This window comes from Portunus trituberculatus, chromosome 44, assembly GCF_017591435.1.
Source record: "Portunus trituberculatus isolate SZX2019 chromosome 44, ASM1759143v1, whole genome shotgun sequence".
NCBI classification, from domain to species: domain Eukaryota; kingdom Metazoa; phylum Arthropoda; class Malacostraca; order Decapoda; family Portunidae; genus Portunus; species Portunus trituberculatus.
The window spans coordinates 16453187-16468690 of NC_059298.1; positions in this window are offsets into that span (position 1 = coordinate 16453187).

Sequence of the window (15504 nt, forward strand, 5' to 3'; positions counted from 1 at the left end):
CACGTGCCCGTCGACCCAGAGTGAATTTCCCTGAAAAAATCACTTAATTACCATAAATCCTCTGCATTCTTTCTTGGAAAACTATAAACACATATCAATACAGAAACTGTTATTGTATGTTTAAAAAATATAGTCAAAATGTTTCTTTATCTAAACAAGATGGAAATAATGACAATATACTAGTAGTTGAGAACTCGGATAAAACAAATTGTCCTTATATGAAAGTAATGCAGATTTAAGCAGGAAAAGGCTTCGAAAAAAAATTCTGCTTGCATTTCTGCGTTTCCTGAGTAACTGTATTGGGTGTGTCCGTGTCTCTTGAAAAAAAAAATTGCCAAGAAACTGAAGTACACTTAGCAACTCACAGCAGAACATACCAATGTCAGGATGTGACACTAGTCACTTTGTTGACGGCATCACCGGGAAAACAGCCCAGCTCTGACTTACCTAGTATCAGTATCCATGTCAAATGGCCACTTATAGCAATTACATACCTTGTTGATGGGATGCTAGAATTTTGTCAACTCCTACCACACTACCTCGCCTTCTTCTTCTTCTTCTTGTGACCTCTTCAGCTTAGTAAACAACGTGCATTGTACCATCCTGGATTCAGTGCTGTACTCTTAAGCCACGTCCCTCAAACTATTTTCTGACTTTTTTTTTTTCCTCTCAAAAGAGACACGGACACACCCAATGCAGTTACTCAGGAAACACAGAAATGCAAGCAGAATTTTTTTGAAGCCTTTTCCTGCTTAAATCTGCATTACTTTCATATAAGGATAATTTGCTTTACCCGAGTTCTCAACTACTATAAAAAAATGATATAGTACAGTCAAACCTCACCGAACACGAATCTCGAGTATACACAAATCAGTATAATACAGTCAAACCTCGCCAAACACGAAACTCATGTATACACAAATCGGTAAAATATCCATATTTTGCCGAGCACAACTTTGACTCGCGATTGCACGATTTGGTCTCCATTTGAATCTCCTGCTGGTGCTGATGGATGCACTTGACCTCCCCTCCCAAGCATCTTGGACTCTTCGTAATTTGCTGAAAGTCATGGAAGATGCAACATCCCTCTTCACTGAAACAGATACCATCCTGGAGAGGACATTACTGTATTTTACGGCTTGCAAGACGCTGTATCTTGGAAGATGTACCCTAATATTTGAAAGAAATTTCTAAGAAAAAAAAAGTCATTCTCATACAAGAACGCATTCACCATATACCCGACCACTGAATACAAAAACATCAGAAGCAAGGAGTCTGCAAGACACTATTGTTTCACCACTCATTACAAATTTGCTGGAGCACTCACCACAAATTTAAAACTATGTAAATAAAAACACCATAGGTAAATACATATACACAGTGAAACAGTCCATCTCTTCTTGTTTTAGTGGCGGGCGACGGCATGTTTTGGACCTGTTGTTTACATTACAGAATCACTTGTCTGATCACCGAAACTGAACACATCAGTGCTACAGTTTGTATTTATTTTATTTTGCAGTTGTGCTTCATAGGCTTTATCAATGTGAATACAATTTACAAGTGGAGTTTTGACTCGTGCTTGAATGAGTAAGCCACTTGGATGTTCTATTAATAAAAGTATAAAGGCATCTGGCATGATGTGTGTGCGTTCGTGTGCATGTATGTGTGTGTTGCAATGAGACGAGGGAGCGGCCCGTTTTCTCCACACGCTGATTAGGCTGCAGGAAGGATTATGGTATTGTAAATACTTGTAACACCTAAGTACTGAGTTTAAATAATATTATTATCTTCTCACCTGTGGTTATCAGCTTTGACTGGCTGCGTCAGCTTCTTTGTCAGGGTCCGGAGCACACCAACACAAGGCACACAATGGCGGGTAATGGCAGGCAACATCGGACAGAGAAACACCAGCTTACTCACGTCCTTTACTGAGTCCTCAGTTCACAGTACATCACAGGGCAGCCTCCACACACACACACAGGGCACTGAGGCACTCACAGGCGTTCCCAGGGGCGGGCACAACAGACCACAGCAGCAGGAAGCACGTCTTAATAAACAGAGCGTGCGTCTCCCAGTCTTGCCTCGCACGTGCTCTCTCGCAGACTCTCTCCCTCGTGCCGTGCCAACACTCACCAAGCCAGCCCGCGCAAAATACACATACGCACATACACACGTGACGGTGGCCTCCTCTTCACTTGAGCCTTGCGTCCTCTCACGTCACTGCGGGGCCGAGCGAAGGTAGACAGGAAGCTCGCGGTCTGCATGAAGGCCTCAAAAAAAGAAAATAAAAGAAATCATGACAGTTACTGCCATGGAGCTGTCTGCTGCTCGTCAGATTCATGTGTGTATTGCTGCCATTCGAGTCTGAAATGCTAGTTAAATTAAATAATAATGAGGCATCTTTTTAATTGGATACTGTTATCTTTAGTAATTTTGCAGATGAGACTACACTTTTCTGGATATATATTCTGTAATATGTTGGAAGTAATGATATAGTGCTGGGGACAATAATATTAAGTTATTAATTATTAAGATCAACTACAATGCACATGTGGGCACAACAGACATACAGACGGACGGTATTGAGACCGTTTATTTGTGACAGAGATGGTAGCCAACCATGAATTAAAAACACTAAATTCAATCACTATGTAAGCAAAAGTTTGTAACACAAATTTTTCACTACAGTTGGCAGAGAGAGAACTGAGCTGTTCGGAAAAAAGTCTTTCATTAATGTAACACCATTAGTAATGTCAATCAAATAACTTTTAATTACTCCACACCAGTCATTTTGTGATGACTGACAATATTTTTGGAGGAGGATCACCCAAGGGGTTAGACCATGGGAAAGAGCTCCAAGTCTATTTTTCAGGCAGTTCAGTTCCACTCTCCACCTGAACAGGTCAGTTGCTCACTCGCTCCTGAAATTTTAACATAACTGAATGTAAAGCATAATGCCTATATATATATATATATATATATATATATATATATATATATATATATATATATATATATATATATATATATATATATATATTATTAAATTGCTTACTGTGTCCGGTTCCACTCTCCACCTGAACAGAAAGAGACGGCTAACCTCTCTCCGTGATTGATAATCCACGTGTGTGTATTTTTGATAGGATATTTTGTGAAAATAGAAAATTATGTGAAATTATTAGTTAGCGGCGGTGTTAAGTTAAGTGAAGGGAGGGGGGACTGTCAACCACCTCGGTACGTCATCACCCCCACACACACCCAAACGGTGTGATGAGTCCCTCAAAGACAAGGTTAAATGTGTTTGTTTGAGGAAGTATAGCAGCACTTGGTACATTTCTCCCTAATACAACATAATGTTCTAAACTGGAATAGCAACAAAGTGTCTTTAATAAATTATTATATCAGAAGCTCTCCAGAGATAATTGCAATTAATAGTCATGGTGTAAAGACAACAGATTCGATAAAAATACCAGGATACAGGATTTATAAAGTTAATAGTACAGAATGTCTAGCAGACGGTTCAGCCATAGCCATCAAACATAATATTCAGCACAAAATTCATGACGACTTTGACACAGACTTTCTTGCGGTAGAAATAGAAACTTCTCTAGGCCCTATTTTAATAGCTACTACCTATTTGCCACCTAGAAGACCTTACTTACCTTTTACTGACATGTACAAAATATTAAATAACTCCATCCCGGCATATATTTTGGGTGATTTTAACGGAAATCACAAAAACTTTGGAAATAGCAACGATAACACAGTAGGCAAAAGCTTAATGACTCTCATAAACCAAGGAAAAATGTTACATTTGGGACCAGATTTTCCAACTTTTTTAAGTCATAATGCAGCAACAAAGCCAGACAAAGTGTTTTCTAACAATCACCATTTCCTAAATCATCTCATTGAACCAGGTGAAATTACAACTTCTGACCACTTACCAATAATATTTACACTATCAACAAAACCTTTATATATATAAAAACCAATTACATATAATGTAAGAAAAGCAAATTGGAAAATGTTTCAGGAAACAATTGATGGGGAAATTTCTGTGAACACATTAAACCAGATTAATACAGATAGGATCGAAATTGAAACTAAAAAATGGGTAAAAGCAGTCAATAAAGCAATGGATAAATCAATACCAAAAAGTAATTTACGAAGAGTAACTCAAATCAAATACACTGCAGAAATAATAGAGTTAGAAACTCAATTTAATAGATATAAACAAGTAGCACTAAAGAATGGTTGGTCACATGACAATTACAGAGAATACATCAGAATTAGAGCTGAAATTAGAGAGAAATGCAAAGAAGCTCAAAATAAAAACTGGGAAGACAAGATAAGAAATACAATCGAACAGAATAAGGACACTAAAGAATTCTGGAAAAGAATTAAAGAGCTAAAAGGAAGTAACAACACAAACATAAGATACATGAAAGACTCTGAAGGGAAAAAGTATTATTCTGATAAGGAGAGATGTGGATTATTTGAGAAAACATGGAAAGAAGTATTCAAAATCACAGAGGAAGAAGAACAAAACTTTGACATCCAACACTCAGACCATATAAATACATATATGAATGTCAATATCAATAGAACTCAATATTTTGAAACAGCAGACACTAGCAGATTATATACTCAAAATTTTCACACCCGACAAATAACTAATGATGAGATTAGAGGCATAATAAAGAAATTTAAAAATAAAGCACCGGGTACATCAAAAATAAACAAAATAATATTAGAAAAATGTACTGAAAAAGCAATAGAGCAATTAAAAAACATATATAATGCATGTTATTCCACGGGTTATTTTCATCAATGCTTTAAACACGCCATAATAAAGTTAATACCTAAAGAAAATAAATCCCCTATAAATCCAATAAATTATAGACCAATTTCCTTATTGGAAGTCCAAGGTAAACTATATGAAAGACTGATTCTCTCAAGGCTCATTACCTTTTTATCAGATAATAATATACTAAAAGATCGACAGCATGGGTTCAGATCAAATAAGGGAACTCATACAGTCATTGCCACCACCTATGAGACAGTAGCAAATGCATTAGCAAATAAAGAACAAGTATTTCTAGTGTTGTGGGATGTGTCAAAAGCATTTGATAAAGTTTGGCATAATGGAATTAAATATAAATTACTAAAACTTGGACTCCCCGACATTCTTGAAAAGTCTTTATGTAACTTTTTAGATAATAGGACAGCACAGGTACAAATTGGAGTTGAAAAAAGTGATATCATCAATTTGTTAAGCGGTGTACCTCAAGGTAGTGTGTTGTCACCAACTCTCTACACAATTTATACAAATGATCTGCCTCAACCAGGACCTGGATGCCTAATCACCATGTTTGCTGATGACATTACGCAAGTAATAACAACGCAAAGCAAATCTAAAGCAATGATGAAATTAAAGGTGGAAAGAGAGATAAATAGAATTAATAAATATGAAAAAATGTGGAAAATAAAAACAAATGAGGATAAATTTAAAATAATCCCAATCGCCCAGTATAAAACAAAACCGATATTAGTAAATAACAGGGAAATAAATACAAGCAAAATGGAAAGTTTTTGGGGTTGAAGGTTCAGCACACTGGACTGAGAGGACACTGTATTGATTTAAAAAACAAAGGAAATGCAGTCCTTAGCAAATTAAGAAGATTTACGAACTTAACACCCAAATTAAAATCATTACTAGTAAAACTCAGTTAATACCTATTCTTGAATACCCCCTATCCCTTTGTGCGCAGTCTCGCAAACAAATAAAAGAGAAATGCAAAGAGTTCTCAATAAAGCATTGCGATTTATTAATCATAATGAAGAAGAAAATCTAACCAATCAGGATCTTCACATAAAATATAATATAACACCATTAAATATCTCAATACATTATAAAGCAAGAAATATATGGGAAAAAGTAAAATGTACTGAACCAGATCATTATAACACACTTATCACACAACACCCTAGGACACACAAATGGTTCCCCAAGTCTAGTGAGGTGATGGCCTCCCATGAAGTGGAGGCCATTATTTGACTGGAGTAATCTTTCTTTTTTAGTCTTTTCCAGATCCCAGACCAGGACCAAGAACCAGGACCAGGCCCCAGGACCTAGGACCCAGGACCAGGACTCAGGACCAGGACCCAGGAAGCGAGGACCGCCAAAACAGATGGACTTCGATAAATTCATGTACATATGTTGTAAATCCCATGTGGGCGAGTTGCCGTGTCTTTTAGGTTTGCTACATAACCTACAGACCACAAACAAATTATTCTCACACTAAGTTCCACAAAATAACTGTATGCAGTTACAGTCCTGTACAGTCTTTTTAATAATTAGGCTTTAGTTGTGTTTCTCTTGGAGATTACCTGAAGACATAAAATTGCCCTCTTTCTCTCTCTCTCTCTCTCTCTCTCTCTCTCTCTCTCTCTCTCTCTCTCTCTCTCTCTCTCTCTCTCTCTCTCTCTCTCTCTCTCTCTCTCTCTCTCTCTCTCTCTCTCTCTCTCTCTCTCACAATACAATAAGACATATTGTAGAAGGATATAATCCCAAGAGTCTGCGTTCTAGGGAAAGTTGTGATTCTGGCAGGACAATTGTGGCTGCAGCAGAAACAATTATGTATGGAAGTGATGTGAGGTTGCATTACAATTACGTATGAAATAAACGTTAAAAAGAGCAATGTGGTAAGCCCACAAACTGTCTTTCTCACTCTTTATTTCACCCCTTCTCTTCCCACCACTTTCTCTTTAGCTAGCTGTCTACATTGTCAAACTAGTCTGCTATTTACAACCCTCTGGCAATGCATTCCAGAAGTCTACCACCCTATGACTAAAGAAATATTTTCTTATATCTAACCTGCAGCCTTGCTTTCTAATCTTCCTGCCATGATTTCTAGTCCTACTTCCCTCCTCTAAGGTAAAGAAAGATCTCGCATCTATGTAGTTTGTATCTGAGAACATTTTAAATAACTCTATCATATTCCCTCTTATACATCTCCTCTCAAATGAAAACATGTTTAATTCCTTTAATCTATCTCTATACTCCAGGCGCTTTAATGCTGGTATCATCCTAGTTAACATAACATAACATAACATAAATAATAGGATAACAAAGGGCCACCAGGGCCCATCTAGGTTATCCTGTATCAGTCGCACAGCGACCTTGTCATCAGTACTTAAAGATACACTTACAAGTACACAATACATTATATACTAATTCTAAATATTTAGCCCATTAACAGGGGTAAGTCCTGCAGCGAAATCCTCTACAATTTGTGGTCCCCATACATGGGGATCATGTCTTGTTTAACTATAGTAAATTTCTTATAAAAACTATCATGCAGCGCTATACATAATTATAGTTGCTCTTCTCTGAACTGCTTCTAACATGTTGATATCCTGCCTATAATGGGGTGACCAGGCCTGTATGCAATACTCTAAATGGGGCCTAACATAGGAATTATATAAGCTATGCACCACTTCCTTACTTTTATAACTAACATTTCTATTTATAAAACCCAGGATCCTATTTGCCCTATTTCTTGCTTCTAAACATTGCTTTGAAAATTTCATAGTCCTGTCTATCACTACTCCTAAATCCTTTCCCTCCTCTACTGCCTCTAGCCAACATCCCTCCATCTCATAGCTAAAGTTTGTGTTGTTTTTACCTAAATGCATAACCTGACACTTTTTTAGAATTAAACTCCATCTGCCAACTGTCTGCCCATGCTATCAGCCTGTCCAGGTCTCGTTGTATTCTGTAATTGTCCTTTTCACCCTGTACTGCACATGCTATCTTAGTATCATCTGCAAACTTTGATACTTTGCTACTAATTCCTATATCTAAATCGTTAATGTACACCAAGAAAAGAAGAGGTCCTAGCACTGATCCTTGGGGTACCCCACTAACCACTTCCTTCCACTCAGACATTGCCCCATTTAATACTACTCTCTGTTTCCTATCAGAAAGCCATTCACTAATCCAATCAACTAACCTACCCCTATCCCATGTAGTCTCAATTTGTACACTAGCCTCCTATGCGGTACCTTATCAAACGCCTTGCTAAAATCTAGATATATAACATCTATGCTATTTCCATCATCTAACTCCTTGGTAATATATTCTAAGATATCGAGCAAATTTGTAAGACAGGACCTCCCTGATCTAAAGCCATGTTGGGTATCTCTAATTAATCTATTCTCATTTAAATGCTCCCAAATACTACCCTTAATGATTTTCTCTAGTATCTTACATACTATACTAGTTAAACTGATCGGTCTATAATTATTTGCATCATCCTTCCTACCTTTTTTAAATATTGGTGTAACATTAGCTAACTTCCAGTCCTGAGGTATCTCAGCAAACCTAAGTGATCTTTCAAAGATTAACTTAGTGCTTCAGAAATACTGTCTACACCCTCCCTAAGTACTCTGGCATGTAGCTCATCAGGACCACTAGCTTTCCTATCGTCTAGTTCAAGAATAAATTTCCTAATAATTCCCGGTTTTATATCAATATTTTCTAAAGCTCTTAAACTACTGTCGCACTGTTTGTAACAGGATTTCCTATTCTTTCCTAGTAAATACTGAAGAAAATTGTTCATTCAATAATTCTACTATGTCTTCATTTTGATCCACTACTACACCATCTTTTCTGAGTGGTCCAATCCTATCCTTATTTCTTTTATCACTGACCTTGTAATAACTATATAATTTTTGTGGATCTTTACTCCCAGCTCTAGCTAGTTTTATCTCTGCCTGCCTTTTACTTTTTTTTTATAATCTTACTCAAATCATCCCTGACCTGTCTGTACCTAATCAAATCTACATCTTCCCCACTATTCTGCAACTCTCTATATGCCCTCTTCTTCTCTCTGATCTGTCTACCTATCTCATGAGTCCACCATAATGGCTTCCTGTTTCTCTGCCTTATATCTTTGTAAGGGGTACACTGACCTGTGACTGTGACCTTGCCGTAAATGCTAAGAAATACAGGGTATATGTCTGATATGGCTGTAATAGCATTTGAGTGTAATGACTACCTGTTATTTATTCTTACATAAATTTGTATATATATATATATATATATATATATATATATATATATATATATATATATATATATATATATATATATATATATATATATATATATATTGTGTCCTTATAAAACAAAGAAGCTTCACAAAATTTTTTCTTTCATGAGAATTTTTCATGATTTCCTCACTAATTCACTTATTTTTCTCAATAACCTTAAGACAAGCAAATGCCATTTCATCTGGCAATCTAAAATTTTTTTCATTATCATGGGAACCTCTGGTCCATAGAATATGTATTTTTGTCTACTATGTCAATGTCTTTCTTTGTGTTCCGCTCAGTCCATGTCCATCCCTTTGGGTCACTCAAAAATTTTTTTTTTTTTTTCTGAAGATAATCAATTTCTACTTTAGTCACATTACCGTCATCATCAGCAGCAAATGTTTTTACTATTTTTCCCCAGTAGTAAATCATACGTGGCTCAGTATAGTATACTGCGTAGTACTTTCCAACTGAATCATTTGTTATTACTGGAGTGTCTGCTGCGGTTGCTTTTTGTGGCTGTATTTCTTCACTTTCAATTTCACTTTCATCGTTAAAGTGAAACTGACATCATCAGCAGAATCACTTTCCATCACCTCCATCTCATCTTCAGTTGTGGTATCAGAGAGTGGTTCAGGCTCCTTCCTTTCTTTCCTCCAATTTTGTTACACTTCCTCTTTTTCTGTGTCTCCTGCCGTGTTGTTTCCTTTTCACATTCCTTCTGAGTTATAATTTGACTGTGCATATTAATTTTTCTTCTTGCAGCTTGTGTCGTTCCAACTCTTCTCCTACGGTGCAGAATTTCTTCTAAAGTAGTTTCTTTTTCCTTCTCTACCAATAGGATATTGAATTTCATTCCTGTAGGAGCCCTAGCTTGGATTTCAATGACAAGAGTTTTCCAGCTTAAATGTTTGGCATACAAAGCACTTTGTTTTTTTATATCTTTCTTGATCTCATCTTGAAGTTCAGTTTTGTTAGGAGTCGGAGTTTCATGCCAGTGACTACAACCAGGCAATACCTGTTTCTGAACAGGTGTAAGGATTGTATCTGAGAGGCCTTTTTCTGTGGCTGGTTCAGGCAACACCTGTTCCTGAACAGGTGTAAGGGTTGTATCTGAGAGGCCTTTTTCTATTGCTGGTTCATGCAATACCTGTTCCTGAACAGGTGTAAGGATTGTATCAGAGAGGCCTTTTCCTATTGCTGTTTCAGGCACTGGAGAAGTGGCAACATTTATGGTAGGCCTACTGGCATTGGAAGGTGACTGGTTCTGTAGATTTTGGGATGATGATTGTGAATCTCTGTTGTTTGTCTTATCAGTTGTAACAACATGCAGTATAGGATTATTTTCATCATCCCTGGGGCTTCCTCTCTTAATCCAAGTCTTGTATGTTTTTAATTTCAAAGGGCAAAGGCGATCAATCATGTACTTTTGTGGGTTTAGTGGATATATTCCAGTTGCATAAAACCCGGCCTTTATATTCTCATGGGAAAGTCCTTCCTTCCAGACCTGACACAACATGTTCACGAAACCTCTCTTTTGCAATGGTGTTCGTGCTCCTGTTTGATGCACATACCTCATCAATGCTGAATCATAGTAAGATTTTAGAGGGGTAATATAAAACCAAGATGGGGTAAAAAACAATCAGCATTGGGTAAAAAAAAATCTTGTATGGGGTAAAAATAAATCATGGTTTGTGATTTTTTCTTAACCCATGTAGGCTTACCCTTATGGAGTAAAAGAAAATCCCCCCTCTTCTCTTGGGGGACGGGGGTAGTGGCAGGGGGACCCTGTCTACAGACTAGTAGGACCCTCCTGATTTCTTCTTACCCCAAACAAAGCTTGTCACAGTTCTTGGGGGAAGATGAAACCAAAGTTTCTACACACCACATAAAAATTTTGGAAGACTTTTTTCATGAATTTTTCTTAAAATTTTTTTTTTAAATACATTTAAAACATAAATTTTCTGAAGCATATATTAAATAAATTGTACAAGGGAGTACTATTCATACAGGATATGAAAACATCAAATACTTTGATAGAGTACAAGAAATGGAATGATTCCTTCTTACCCCACTAAGCCCTAGATTTTTTTTTCCCCCATTTTTACTATAATCCCTTAAAAAGCAAAATGCCGCTGTCCCGGGATGTATGGTGAATACTTGGGTGTCTTTTACAGGCACTGTAGTGCTGCTTTCCAGAACTCCTGTAAGGTGCCTGCTGTGACTGCTTCCTGGGGCAATTTGTTACATAAGTGCATAGTTCTAGGGAACATGCTGTATAGGTAAGGGTCTACTTGTGTACTTGGTTGCCTGTACATGTGGTTATTTTATTCGACAGATGTTCTTTTTATATCTTCAGGCATTAGAATGTTGACAGCCTCACTGTGGATGTGGTAGAACATCTCCGCTTGGTGAAAAAAACGTCTGGTTTGGAGTGTGTCTCAGCCCAGCTCACTGATTTTTTGGGTCACACTCACTTCCCTGTTATAATTGTGGACCACAAAGCGAGCGGCTTGTCATTGAACATTTTCTACAATACATACCTATATTTTTTTGGGTGTGGGGGTTCCATGCACTGGAAGCATATTCTAGCTGGAGTCTTACCTGCTAGGGCTGTGTAGGTTGCCACCTTCACCTCTTTGCTGCACATTCCCAATGTCCTGCAAATAAGACCGAGGGTCTTAGCAGCTTTTCCTCTGACCAGTTCTGTACGAATGTTCCAGTTCAGGTCTTCTGTGATAGTCACACCCAGGTATTTGCAGCTGCTCTCTTTTTTCAGGGTTTTTCCATTGATGGAGAAAATATATTCTAATGGTTTTTCTTTCAAGCTGATGCACAGGTGGGAGCTCTTTTGGATGTTAAAGGACATGTCCCACTTCTCTGCCCAGCAAAAAACCCTTTGGAGGTCTTCCTGTAAGAAATCTTGATCTTTTTGTGTGCAGATGCAGCAATATATTACACTGTCATCAGCAAATAGCCTCATTTTGGAGGACACCTCATTTATGTCATTTATATGTAGCAGGAACAAGATTGGTCCCAGGACAGAGCCCTGTGGAACTCCTGAGAAAACATCTGAGGAAGATGATAGTGTCCCATTCACAGACACCTCCTGGGAGCAGCCAGAGAGAAAGCCCTGTATCCATCCCTTGGTCCTGCCTCAAATGCCATAGTGATAAATCTTTGTTAGCAATTTCTGGTGGGCCACCTTGTCTAAAGCCCTACTAAAGTCGAGGAAGAGAATATCAGTCTTGCATTTCTGGTTGATGTTTAGGGACCAGTCATGGTCTCTCTCTCTCTCTCTCTCTCTCTCTCTCTCTCTCTCTCTCTCTCTCTCTCTCTCTCTCTCTCTCTCTCTCTCTCTCTCTCTCTCTCTCTCTCTCTCTCTCTCTCTCTCTCTCTCTCTCTCTCTCTCTCTCTCTTCTCTGAAACAATCTCTCTCTCTCTCTCTCTCTCTCTCTCTCTCTCTCTCTCTCTCTCTCTCTCTCTCTCTCTCTCTCTCTCTCTCTCTCTCTCTCTCTCTCTCTCTCTCTCTCTCTCTCTCTCTGGCTAACGACATTAACAAATGAGTGAGCCTATGAGAATGCCTGATGTGTCTCTAAAATATATGAATGAAAAGTGTAACAACCTACGGCACTGTCCTAATGCAGACATCTCTCCGGCTGTCCTCGTTTCCCAGCTCCCCCTTCACAGCTCTTTCACTCAGCTGACAGGATGTGGGAATGAAAATTTTATAACCAAAACTAACCCTTACTTTAACTTAATCTAACATAATTTAGTTGAGGTGACACGAATCACTAATGCGTCTTCCTGAGAACCCTACTAACCAATAGCATATTTAGGTTAGGTTAGGTAGATTAACTTAGGGTTAGGTTAGTTAAAATGGTTATCATATTTTCCTTCCCATCTCCTGTCAACTGAGTGAAAGAGGTGCAAATGGGGAGGCCAGAAATGAGGACAGCTGAAGGGATGTCTATATTAGGACAGTGCTGGAAATTTTTTTGTGCGTAGAAAATATGGGAAACCTGTATGTATTTTCATGGTTACCTTTAGAAGAATATTTTCCTAACCTAATTCAGCTGTGGGGGATGTGTCCTCCCTGGAACCCTGACACTATCTAATTTAGCATAACTAACTCACGGAGGAACCTCAAAAAATATGCTGTTATGCTTGACTACTGATGTTAGTTACCAAGGTGACGTGGAGATTTTCAAAGTAATGAAAGTGGGTAGAGTTTGGCTACATCCTTAACCCATAAACTGCAACAAACATCTTATGATGAACTGTGTGTAACTGTAACAAATATCATATGATGTAAAGGCTATTTTAAACTTGCCAGCCTATAATTTTCTCCCATATATCTTGAAATGACATTTGGCAACTCAGGCTGAGCCCATGCCCATGCCTTATTACAAATAAGTGCGTGTATCTTGATGTTATAGTTGAAGAAACTTGTACTTTTGTGCTGTTAACTGGCTATGTAGAAATAATGTAACCTGCTCAACAGATAAAGATAGATAATCATAAATTATAAGTAAATCATCTGTTTATTTCTGTACTGTGTTTAGTGGTATATGTATATTTCTTTTTTCTCATTATCTTTTTTATTTATATGTTCTTTAACACTTTTTCCCATTAGAGAGCTTGCTTAATAATAATTAATGGAACGTATTATTTATAACTATAGGTACATTGTTACATAACCAGAGTCTTCCATGCTGGCCCAGTCCAGGGCACCTCTACCAGACCCCAACTGCACAGATGGCACCAGACACAGGGACTCCCTCGTAACCACTTACCAGGCAGGATTTGGCAGCTATGATTGATGTGTGGAAAGCAGGAGACTCACTAGGCAGACTGAAAACACGGCAATATCGACAGACACAGGCACACTGGGTGGCAAAAGACAGGCACTGGGGTTATACTATAGCTCTTTTATTGAAGTCTGACAGGCACACGCAGGTGCCTTACACAGTCACTAGTATCCAAGATACCTGTAGCTACTTCCCCTCACCACACCTGCACACGACACAAGTCACTCTGTGTACTGCACTTAGGGGTGTCCACATTACTAATGGGACAGAGAAGGCACTTTCTGGGCACGTATGCACCACACTGGTAAGGCGGGAACGAGTAACACTTGCGAGACAGTGGGGCAGCAAGCCTTCAGAGCTCACCACCACAGGCCTCCTCCACTGTAGCCAGCAGCTGCTCCCTCTCTGTCTGTCTGTCTGTCCTTGTCTGTCTGGTTCACATGCCAAAATCCCCTGCATCGCTCTGTCCTCACGCCAAAATTTTCCCGGCCATCGGTGGTGTTAGTTTAGAAACGTGCCCGTGCCCCCTCTGGCCTACGTCTTTCATTGACATCGCCTCCCCCCTTTGTAGCAATATATATATATATATATATATACACACACACACACACACACACACACACACACACACACACACACAAGACCTAGATTGGAATATGCAGGAGTTGTGTGGATCCCCCATAAAAAGAAACACATAGGGAAATTGGAGAGACTACAAAAAATGGCTACAAGAATGGTTCCAGAATTTAAAGGGATGACATATGAGGAGAGACTAAAAGCTATGGATCTACCAACCCTGGAACAGAGAAGAGAGAGAGAGGGAATCTGATACAAGTTTATAAATTGATTAACGGAATGGATCAAGTGGATAATGAGAAACTAATCCTGAGAGAAGAATATGACACTAGAAGCACAAGATCGCATAGTAAGAAACTGAGGAATGGAAGATGTCTGAGAGATGTTAAAAAATATAGTTTCCCGCAAAGATGTGTTGAGACTTGGAACAGTTTGAGTGAGGAAGTGGTGCCAGCAATGAGTGTGCATAGTTTTAAAGAAAAATTGGATAAGTGTAGATATGGAGACGGGGCCACACGAGCATAAAGCCCAGGCCCTGTAAAACTACAACTAGGTAAATACACACACACACACACCACGTAGTGTAGTGGTTAGCATGCTTGACTCACGATCGAGAGGGCCGGGTTCGAATCCCGGTAAGTGGCGAGGCAAATGGGCAAATCTCTTATGTGTGGCCCCTATTCACCTAGCAGTAAATAGGTACGGAATGTAACTCGAGGGGTTGTGGCTTCGCTTTCCCAGTGTGTGGAGTGTGTTATGTGGTCTCGATCCTACCTGAAGATCGGTCTATGAGCTCTGAGCTTGCTCCGTAATGGGGAAGACTGGCTGGGTGACCAGCAGGAAATTGAGGTGAATCACACACACACACACACACACACACACACACACACACACACACGCCCGGTAGCTCAGTGGTTAGAGCGCTGGCTTCACAAGCCAGAGAACCGGGGTTCAATTCCCCAGCCGGGTGGAGATATTTGGGTGTGTCTCCTTTCACGTGTAGCCCCTGTTCACCTAG